We start from the raw sequence: 10,301 nt of genomic DNA, 5'->3' as shown, positions 1-10,301 counted from the left end.
GTTCAGCTACCGCAGCAAGTAACAGATGAATCGATGTTGTCCTAATGCAGTAAAAGAGAGCAGGAGCGAGAGAGTGGGATTTTATCGGAATGAACAAGGGGGTTTTGCTTGCCTGGCACTTCTGAAGATAACATTGAGTCTCCATCAGTGTCAACGATCACATCATCGATACAACGTCTATCGGGGGGGGGGGGGAACAACACCGGCAACAGAAGGAAACACAATCAATGCAATGCACAATATGATGCATGCTATGACATGGCAACATGCTGGTGTTTTGAGCTAATGCATCTAGCAACAAGTTAAATGGAGTTGGTTTGAATCCTAGGTTCAAATTCAAACTCCATATGTGATTATTTAAATGCCATTCACTTCATTTGTTCTAAACAGTAGTGATAAGTTGTTCTAACATGCATGAAAATGGTACAGATGGATTCCTTGAATTTTTCTAATAATTTTTCATATATAAATTATTTAATTTGGAGTTACGGTTAATTTTCTATGATTTATTGAAGTTTATACAATTTTCTGGAATTTCCTGATTATTTTTAAATCCAGAAAATACTTATTGCGTCAGCCTGATGTCATGATGACGTCAGCAGGTCAACGTGGCACAGTCCGGTCAACCCCTGACCGGTGGGTCCCGAGTGTCAGCGTCTAATTAAACTAACCTAGCTTAGTTAAACTAACCTAACCTAATTAGCCGGGCGGGGCCCGCAGGTCAGTGAGAGAGAGGGGGTCAAAACCGGGTCAAACTCGCCGGAGTTGACCCGAGGCTCGTCGCCGGCGAGGCCAGGGACGGCGGACAGCGTCGGGATTCGCCCTCCGATGACCAAAAGAGCGGCGGAGGGGCTCTACGGGATGCCCAGGCTCGCGCGCATCTAACAGGGCCATCGGAAGAAGCTAGGGTGGCCGGAGGCGACGGCAATCATGACAACGGCGGCGGCCGGGGTTCGGGTGGTGGCGGGTTTGGCGCTACGAGCGGTGGTTTGGCGCGCTGAGGGCACTGGGGAGAAGCTCTTGCTCCTACGCATCCAAAGGAACGGATGGAAGGCCGCGAGGTGGCCGGAGTTGAGCACGGCGTCGACCTCGGCGGCGGCTGGAGCTCGGGCGAGCTCGGGGTCGGGGTTAGGGAGCACAGCAGAGGGTGCGGATGGGTGCTATGGCCTCCTGGGGGTGCACTGAGCACGGCTGCGTGCTCGGTTGCAGCTCTAGGCAACCGTGGCTACGGCGGTGACATGGCCGGCGGCGAATAGCTCTCGGCTCCGGTGGTAGATGCGGCTAGGGGGCGAATTTGGCAACGAGGCATGGGGGAAACGATGCAGCGGCTCACCGCGGTTCTTCTGGTGCTGCTGGCGAGGCAGGGGAGGCACGGGGTCCGGCGAATCGACGGCGGGGATCACCGGCACCCGAGGTCGGAAACGGCGGCGTTGGAGATCCAGCAGAGCTTCTGGCGCCGCGTGACTCGATGGAGAGGACGACGACGTCGTGGCGGAGCTCGGGATCACGTCGGAGAGGTGGGGCAGTGGCTGTGGGTGCGGGGTTACGGCAGCGCGTCCATGGAGGCTTCGGCCATGGCGGGGAAACGGGCGAGGAGAGGCGTAGGGGGGCGAATGGGAGGCCGGATCGATCGGGACGGCACCGAGGAGGAAGACCCGCGGCGTTGCGCTGTCCCGAGGACGCAGGCAGGCAGGCAGGTGGCGTGGCAGCACGGCCGTGCGCGCGCGTCGGGCACGCGCTCGGCGTCCGACTGGCGCGGTGGAGACGACGACTGGCAGTTGGGCCAGTGGGCCGCACTGCTGGGCTGGGTAAGTGGCCAGGTATCCTCTCTCTCTATCTCCCTTTTTCTAATATCTCAGTTTTCTATTATTCTGTAAATTTAGGGCTTTATTAAAAATACTCAGACACTCTCAAAAATCATGAAACTAATCATGGCTACTGTTTAGAATATATCCAACAGTAAACATTTTAGTTTATGATTATTTGAGCATTTGAAATATTTAATAGCATTTAAATGCCCAAATGCAAATACTATATAATTTAATTCAAAAATCCAGGAATAGCCTATAAATATGTTCATCATTTTTGGAAGAGGTTTTCACCTTTAACAGAAATTATGAACATTTCCAAAGGGCATTCTGGGTTATTGAAAATATTTTTATTGAACCTAGTTAAATTTCATTTGGTGCTAGGGTTTCAACAATCCCCATTTCAAATTTCTTTGGAATTTAAACATGATGGCATGATGAACAAGCAAAGTCAAGCAAGGGCTGAACTGGGGCTGTGACACGCGGCGCTTCTGAGGGCCAGCACCGGATGAGGAACCCACGTCACGGCCATGCTTGCGTGTTGCGTCATAATCAGTCTGACCAGTCTCAGCACTGATGGCCTTGTTAACAAGCTTCTGAAAGGATGTGCACTCATGCAGACGGAGGTCGCGGCGAAGCTCAGGACTAAGTCCCTTACGGAACCTTGCTTGCTTCTTAGCATCAGTAGAAACTTCCTCAGTTGCATATCGTGCGAGGTTACCGAACTCCCTGCTATAAGCATCCACAGAGAGTCGGCCCTGAGTGAAACTGCAAAATTCCTCACGTTTACGGTCCATGAGACCCTCCGGAATGTGATGTTCACGGAAAGCCTCGCTGAATTCAGCCCAAGTAGTGACATGGCCCGCTGGGCGCATAGCTCCATAATTCTCCCACCATAGACTGGCGGGGCCTTCAAGATGATATGCAGCAAAGGTGACCTTGTCAGCCTCGGCTACTAACGCGGAACGCAGTTTGTGAGAAATACTGCGAAGCCAGTCATCGGCGTCGAGAGGCTCGACGGAGTGGTGGAACGTGGGTGGATGTAACTTGATGAAATCACTGAGTGACACCATGTTAGTCCTCTGATGGTGTGTTGTGTTCTGTTCAATACGCTCCAACAAACGGTTGGTCTCCCGCTTGTTTCTCTCGGCTTCCAGCATAACTTCGGCTAGGGAAGGAGGATGAGGCAGATTTGCATTCCTGACTTCACTGCCTTCGGCCTGCTCTTGAGGAGCAGGGTTATTGCACGTGTTGACCATCCTAGGTAAACAAGACAATGATTTAGTCAGAATGATAAGATTCCGACATAGGATACAAAATGTAAGGAATAACTCGGAATGCAAGATGATCATCCGTATGACATGGTAGATACAAAAACTGCTTCTTTATTCCATCGTCATACACACCATACAAGGTTTAGTACAAGACCAAACAAAGTACTATTACAGTGAAAAGAGGATTACATCTCATCGGAGGCATCCAAAGCTCCTATACATTATTTCTCTACACCTCCGGAAGGCGGTACAAACTAGGTCATATCCCACGAGTCACGCAGGACGATAGACGACACAGCTAGTATGAACTAGTGATACCACCACTAACTCAGACCGATCCGTAGTAGTCCTCGTAGAAATCACCTCCATAGCCGGGAAGCTCAACATGAGCATCCGGGAACAGACGATCTCGCGGAGCTTGTGGACCATAGGGGCTAGGATGCGGTCTTGGACCAACAGACGGTGGCCTGCGGGGACCGCGAGGTGGGGTGATGCCTCCTACATCACGCCAACCCATCACGTCTGGCAAATCAGATCTCACAGGATAGAGATCGCGCATATCCGAATATCCAGCTTGCACCGCCGGTGCAAACCGAGTCAACGTGGCCCAATGGTCAGCACTGGTATTGAAGAGCTCTAGCCTCAAGGCCCGATTTTCACGATCCTTATCGTCGAGCATCTCAGCAGTGGTGCGAGTCCGTGAATCCTCCTGAGTGGGGTCAGCATAGATGGCCTGGAGATACCCTTGTGCTCCCGGAAGTGATCCTGGCATATACCGGAAATCTGAGTCCCGAAATAGGCCAGACCTGACTCGCATGATGGTCATCATAGAGTAGGCGGCGTCCTGCACAGCCATCTCAATAGTAACCCCGAGTCCATAGGAGCAGTGAAGGGGCTCGGTGGATCCAGGATAAGATGGAAATATCCTGACAGTGCAGAGATAATGGCTTTGATTAAAGTCTCGAAATTGCTCTTCGACCGTGTACTCAGGATACCAACGGTATCCAGCCTCAGTCATTACCCTGACCAACATGGCAGTATGGCCGGGTACATCTAGGCATCGAGTCAGGCGAACCACTTGATTGAGGTCGCAAGTGGCCATCTGAAAGCACAACCATAATGCAAAGGCATTAGAATTTCTAGCAAAATTTCGGCAGCATAACAGCTGTAAATGCTCAAGAAGGATTTTGAGACATTTGACAAAGGATTTCATACACACTCAACAACATCATATCAAAGTTCTGAGTCCATCCCAGCAACATAATGTGGTAGTAGAACTGAACTAGGATTGTATCCATCAAACCTATAAGGTACTACTGATTAGTAACACGTGATCCTGATAGAGAGAAAAGATCCTAATTCCTTAACCCCCGGTGGAAGAATAGACTGACCCAGATCAGAATGTCATAAGATAAAGGAGTAAAAGAGCCTTACGTTCCAACCCACAAACAATTCCCCTACATATAACTAAAGAATTTCTAGACTCAACATCGACCAGTTTGGCTTGGAGAACCTACAGGCAGTCCTGCTCTGGTACCAACGGTGTCAGGACCCCGACTCGATGTCACATCGATCTAGCTTGTAACACCTCATATCACTTTGCGGCCTCACGCACGGTATCCCCACGGGTGTCGCCTTACCTTTTCCCGGGGCCGTTTGCGCCTTTTGGCTCATGTATATGATAGTGTCGCTAGCATCCATATGATAAGGAGCCCGGGCTGACATGACTAGTTGTAAACCCAAAGTGGCACAGACTTACAGGGACAGGCATCCATGACCCAGCTTTGAACGTGTCGGTCATCAGCAAGTGGGTCCGGGCTGTAGCACTGGGCTAGCAGGACTCCGGTAAACCGGGCTGTAGCGGGCTAACAGGACTCCGGTACTCAATGCGTGACATTTCCGTGAAGGGACAGACACAGGAACGAAGAAGGACACATGTCGGCCAGCCTAAGTGTTCCGGAGCAGTAGCAAGCTACCATGGCTCAGTGGAGACACTAGGAGACATTTCCCGGTAAGAGAGGCTACTAAAGATAAACAACTAGATAGTCAGATCCCACACATACCAAGCATTTCAATCATACACACATTATGCTCGATATGTGCAAATACAACAAGGCATCACAACATGACTCTACGACACAAGTACTTTATTTAAGGCTCAGAGAGCCATACATAACGTACACATAGATACGGGTCACACGACCCAGCATTCAAGTCATACAGTCATACAAACCAGCAGCGGAAGTAACTTGTTTGAGTACAGACAACTAGTAAAGTAAAAGAGGCTTGGAAAGCCTAGCTATACTACGTGGTCCTTCACAAGCTCAGGATCACCACCTGGGCCTTAGCCTACTCATTGATGTCAACGTCTACGAAGAACCCATCAGAAGGGGTTGCAGCATCTTCTATAAAAATGTAAATTATAGCAACATGAGTACAAAGGTACTCAGCAAGACTTACATCAGATCCTACATACATGCACATTATCAAGAAGGGTTGGTGGAGTTATTGCAGCAAGCCAGCTTTGACTCTTGGCTAGGCTATCCTACGAGACTCCAACTTGAAATGGTTTTGCGCACACGAGTCCACTACTCACCACTTCAATACACTACCGGGGATCCACCTCCGTCTTCCTACGGAAGAGCCATCCTCGGCACTCACACTTATCTTGAGGCTTTTAGTAGTTTCCATTTACTTGTCTATGAACTGTATAGGCAACCAAGTAGTCCTTTACCGCGGACGCGGCTATTCGAATAGATCATGATAACCTTGCAGGGGTGTACTTCTTCATACATGTTTCCACCACTTAGCGTCTGCACACGACATGTGCTCGGCGGACTTCAAGCGAAAGCCGACGTGGGTGTAGACCACGACCTACCTAAACACCTAAGTCTCCAATCCAGGTTTATCGCCTATCTAGGTTCCATCCGCAGGGAGTCCGGCCGAGGTTTCCCATACGGCCCCGAACGATGTGAACAGGGTTCCCGAGATACCTAACGGGTATTCGGTACATCGTGCCACGTACCTACCGCATCACAGCCCACCCCTACGGTCAGCGCTGTCCATGGCCTCCAGTAGGCTACAAACACCAGAAACTACTTGCAACTCCTGGACAGAGATCGAGGGTGAATAAGAAGTCGAGCGGGGTCATATTTCAGGGCCCAATGCATGGTAGTAGCTGTATCTTAAATCACACATACAGATCTCAGTGCTTAAGGTCGGCTTCAATGAAACAACCCACCATGTACTCCTACATGGCCTCTCATCGATACCTTTACCAAATCGTGTTCACCACACCACTCTTATTACCGACATAATCATTTCACTCTAGCCCATCACCCAGATGAACCAGACCTGACACGACTCTAAGCATAGCAGGCATAGCAAGGTAGGAACAACACATACATATGGCTCAATCAACTCCTACACATGCTAGTGGGTTTCATCTAGTTACTGTGGCAATGACAGGTCATGCAGAGGAAATGGGTTCAACTACCGTAGCACACAGCAGTTTGAAACGCGTTGTCTTAATGCAGTAAAAGAGAGCAGGAGCGAGAACATGGGATTGTATCGATATGATCAAATGGTTGGTTGCTTGCCTGATGGTTCGATGCACTGATACGGTTCTTCGTTAGGGTAATCACGGTACTCCTCGGAGGCAGAACCTGCCGCAAAGAACACCGATACACAACCATCACCAAACAATGTGCAACAATATGATGCATGCATGAAACATGGCAATATGAGTGTGTTGGGCTAATGCAACTAAGACCAGAAGGGTTTGAACCAATTTGAACCAAAGATTCAAATTTCAAACTCATACATGGCCCTTTAAAGTGTTTTATCCTTGTTCTGCATTAAACATCAAGTTAACTTGTTTAATCATGCATGAAAATAGTACAGATGGATAGATTGGATTTTTCTGATCATTTTTCATATATAATTTGTCTGATTTGGAGTTACAGAATAAAAGTTATGAATTTTTGAAGTTTAAACTATATTCTGGAATTTCCTATATTAGATTAAATCCAGAAAATCAATTACTGCGTCAGCCTGACGTCAGTGTGACATCAGCAGGTCAACGGGACACGGTCCGGGTCAAACCTGACAGTGGGTCCCGCGTGTCAGTGTGATTAGATTAGTTAAAGTTTAATTAAAACTAAACCTGTTTAATTAACAGGGCTGGGCCCCACCTGTCATTGACTCAGGAGAGTCAACCAGGGCCCACCCGTGGTCAAACACGGGTCGGCTGCACCGGCGTTTAGCCGCCGGCGAGCCCGACGCGACGGCGGAAGTGGTTTTTGCCGTTCCGGCAACCAAACGAGCCGTGGAGGCCACCAGGGAGGAGCTGAGGACGAGCCGCGGCTCTTGGTGGAGTCCGTTGGGGTCGGGGTGGCCGGAGTTGGCGCCGGCGACGACTTTGGCAGCCACCGGAGTTCGGCCGAAGTCGAACTTGACGCTAGAGGGGTCGGTGAGGTGCGGGGAGTAGCTAGTTAGGTGCTACGTGACGCGGTGAGCATGATGGACACCATGGAGTGGCCGGAGGATGACCAGGAGCACGTCGGTGACGAGCTCCGCGGCGGTGGGTGCGGTTGAGCTCCGGGAGGACGCTACACGGCTCGGGAGCAAGAAAAGAAGGGAGGGGAAGATGGCTAAGCTCACAGGGAGTTCGACGAAGCACTTGGTGCGGCCGGGGACGGACCGGAGCGACGACGGCGTTGAAGGGGATCTTCGGCGACGGCAGTTTGGTCGAGGTCGATGCGGTGGGCTCGGGCCTTGCGAGCGCTCGGGGCTCGGCTTGCTCGATGAAGTGGACGGTGGCGGAGCTCCTGGACACGACGAGAAGACGCACGGGCGGCGGGGAGCGCAGCTATGACATAGGCACGGCGGCGGTGGCGTCGGCCATGGCTGGGGGGCGCGAGGGGGAGGAGCTGGAGAGGAGAGGGGGTGTCTGGGGGGTTCGGGGGAGAGAGGGGGAGTGATCCACGACGTTAGCCGGGCGAGTGGAGCGGCGAGGCGGTGAGCAGGTGCGTGGCGCGCGCTGCGGTCGCCGTCGGGCACCTGCCTGCCTGCCTGGCCGGCAAGCAGCTCGCTGGAGCGGTGCTGGGCTGGGCCGGCAGGTGGGCCGGGTGCTGGGCGCCAGGTAAGTTTTTCTATTTTTTCCTGTTTTCTGTTTTTTTAATACTTCTGCAACTTTGTTGAATTATTAAAAATACTTAGGCAACTCCTAAAATCACCAAACTACTCCTGGTCCATAGTTGGATCATTTCCAACATGAAACATTTTAGTTTGGAGATATTTGAGCATTTAAATATTTTATATAATTTTAAATGCCCAAATTCAAATATTTATGATTTAATTCAAAGACCCTAAGATGGCCTAGGAAAATGTGCATCACTTCTGGCAGAGGTTCTGAACCAAGACAAAAATGATGGGCATTTTAGAAGGGCATTTCAGGTTCATTGAAAAAGTTTTTAGTAAACCCTAGTTGGTTTCAGAGGGGGCTGGGGGTTCTGTCATCCCCATTTCAGGTTTCTGATGAAAGAATAAACATGATGCAACACTCTAATGCATGAACTAGCTAGGGTGTGACAACTCACCCCCACTCAAAAGAATCTCGTCCCGAGATTTGGGTTCCTCCGGGAAGAAGGCGGGATACTCGAGTCGAAGACGATCCTCCCTTTCCCAAGTTGCTTCATCCTCAGAATGGTGCGACCATTGAACTTTGAGAAACTTGATATTATGACGTCGAGTGGTACGCTCGGCCTGATCGAGGATACGAATGGGGTACTCTCGATACGTGAGATTATCTTGGAGATCAAGCGTTTCGTGGTCCACTCCACGGATAGGATCCGAGAAGCAACGCCTGAGTTGAGAAACGTGGAAGACATCGTGGACTCTGGAGAGATGCGGAGGTAGTTCCAACTGGTAGGCAACTTCTCCTCGTTTAGCGAGAATACGAAAAGGTCCAATGTAACGAGGAGCCAATTTGCCTTTGATACCGAAACGATGGGTTCCCTTCAGAGGAGTAACCCGAAGGTAAGCCTTCTCGTCAACCTCGAAAGTCATAGCCTTATGTTTTCGGTCATATTGACTCTTTTGACGAGATTGGGCTGTTTTCAACTTTTCACGAACGATGCGAACTTGCTCTTCTGCTTCCTGAATCATATCCGGGCCAAAGAATTGTCTTTCCCCGGTTTCTGACCAGTTAAGGGGTGTTCGACACCGTCGTCCATAGAGAACTTCAAAAGGGGCTTTACCCAAGCTAGATTGATAGCTGTTGTTGTAAGCGAATTCGGCAAATGGAAGGCATTTCTCCCACTCCATTCCGAATGAGATAACAGAGGCTCGAAGCATGTCTTCTAGAATCTGGTTGACGCGTTCTACTTGACCACTCGATTGAGGGTGAAAAGCGGTGCTAAAGGAAAGGCGGGTTCCCATAGCATTTTGGAAACTTTCCCAAAATCGAGAGGTGAAAAGACTTCCTCGATCCGAGTTAATTTCCAAAGGAACACCATGGAGAGACACTATTCGGGAGATGTATAAGTCTGCCAACTGACTAGCGGTTATACTCTCACGAACAGGTAAGAAATGGGCCACTTTGGAAAGACGATCGACAACGACGAAGATAGCATTATTCCCTCTCTTGGTCCTGGGAAAACCGGTAATGAAATCCATACCAATTTTATCCCATTTCCATTCAGGAATAGCTAAGGGTTGAAGGGTGCCAGCAGGCCGTTGATGCTCTGCTTTTACACGACGGCAGACGTCGCAATTAGCAATATACTGAGCAATTTCTCTCTTCATCCTAGTCCACCAGAACCTCTGGCGTAGGTCCTGATACATCTTGGTACTACCGGGATGAATGGTGAGAGGAGATTCATGAGCCTCCTTAAGGATCAACTGCCGTAGATGCTGGTTCTTGGGAACCACTAAACGGTTCTCAAAGTACACAACACCATGATCATTTGTGGAGAAACAACTAGCACCTCCGCTAGCAATGTTCTCCTTGATTTTAGATATTCCCTTATCTCGCTTTTGGGCAGCGATGATTTGATCCGTAAGAGTAGGTTTCGCCACCAAGGTGGAAAGAAATCCTTGAGGAACAATGTGAAGGTTAAGCTTCCGAAATTCCTCATGGAGAAGCGGTTGACTTTGTTGTAACATCAGGTTGTTACAATAAGATTTACGACTTAGCGCATCAGCCATGACGTTGGCT

The sequence above is a fragment of the Triticum aestivum genome, chromosome 3B (assembly GCF_018294505.1).
Source record: "Triticum aestivum cultivar Chinese Spring chromosome 3B, IWGSC CS RefSeq v2.1, whole genome shotgun sequence".
NCBI classification, from domain to species: Eukaryota; Viridiplantae; Streptophyta; class Magnoliopsida; order Poales; family Poaceae; genus Triticum; species Triticum aestivum.
Note: the sequence above shows the minus strand (reverse complement) of the source record.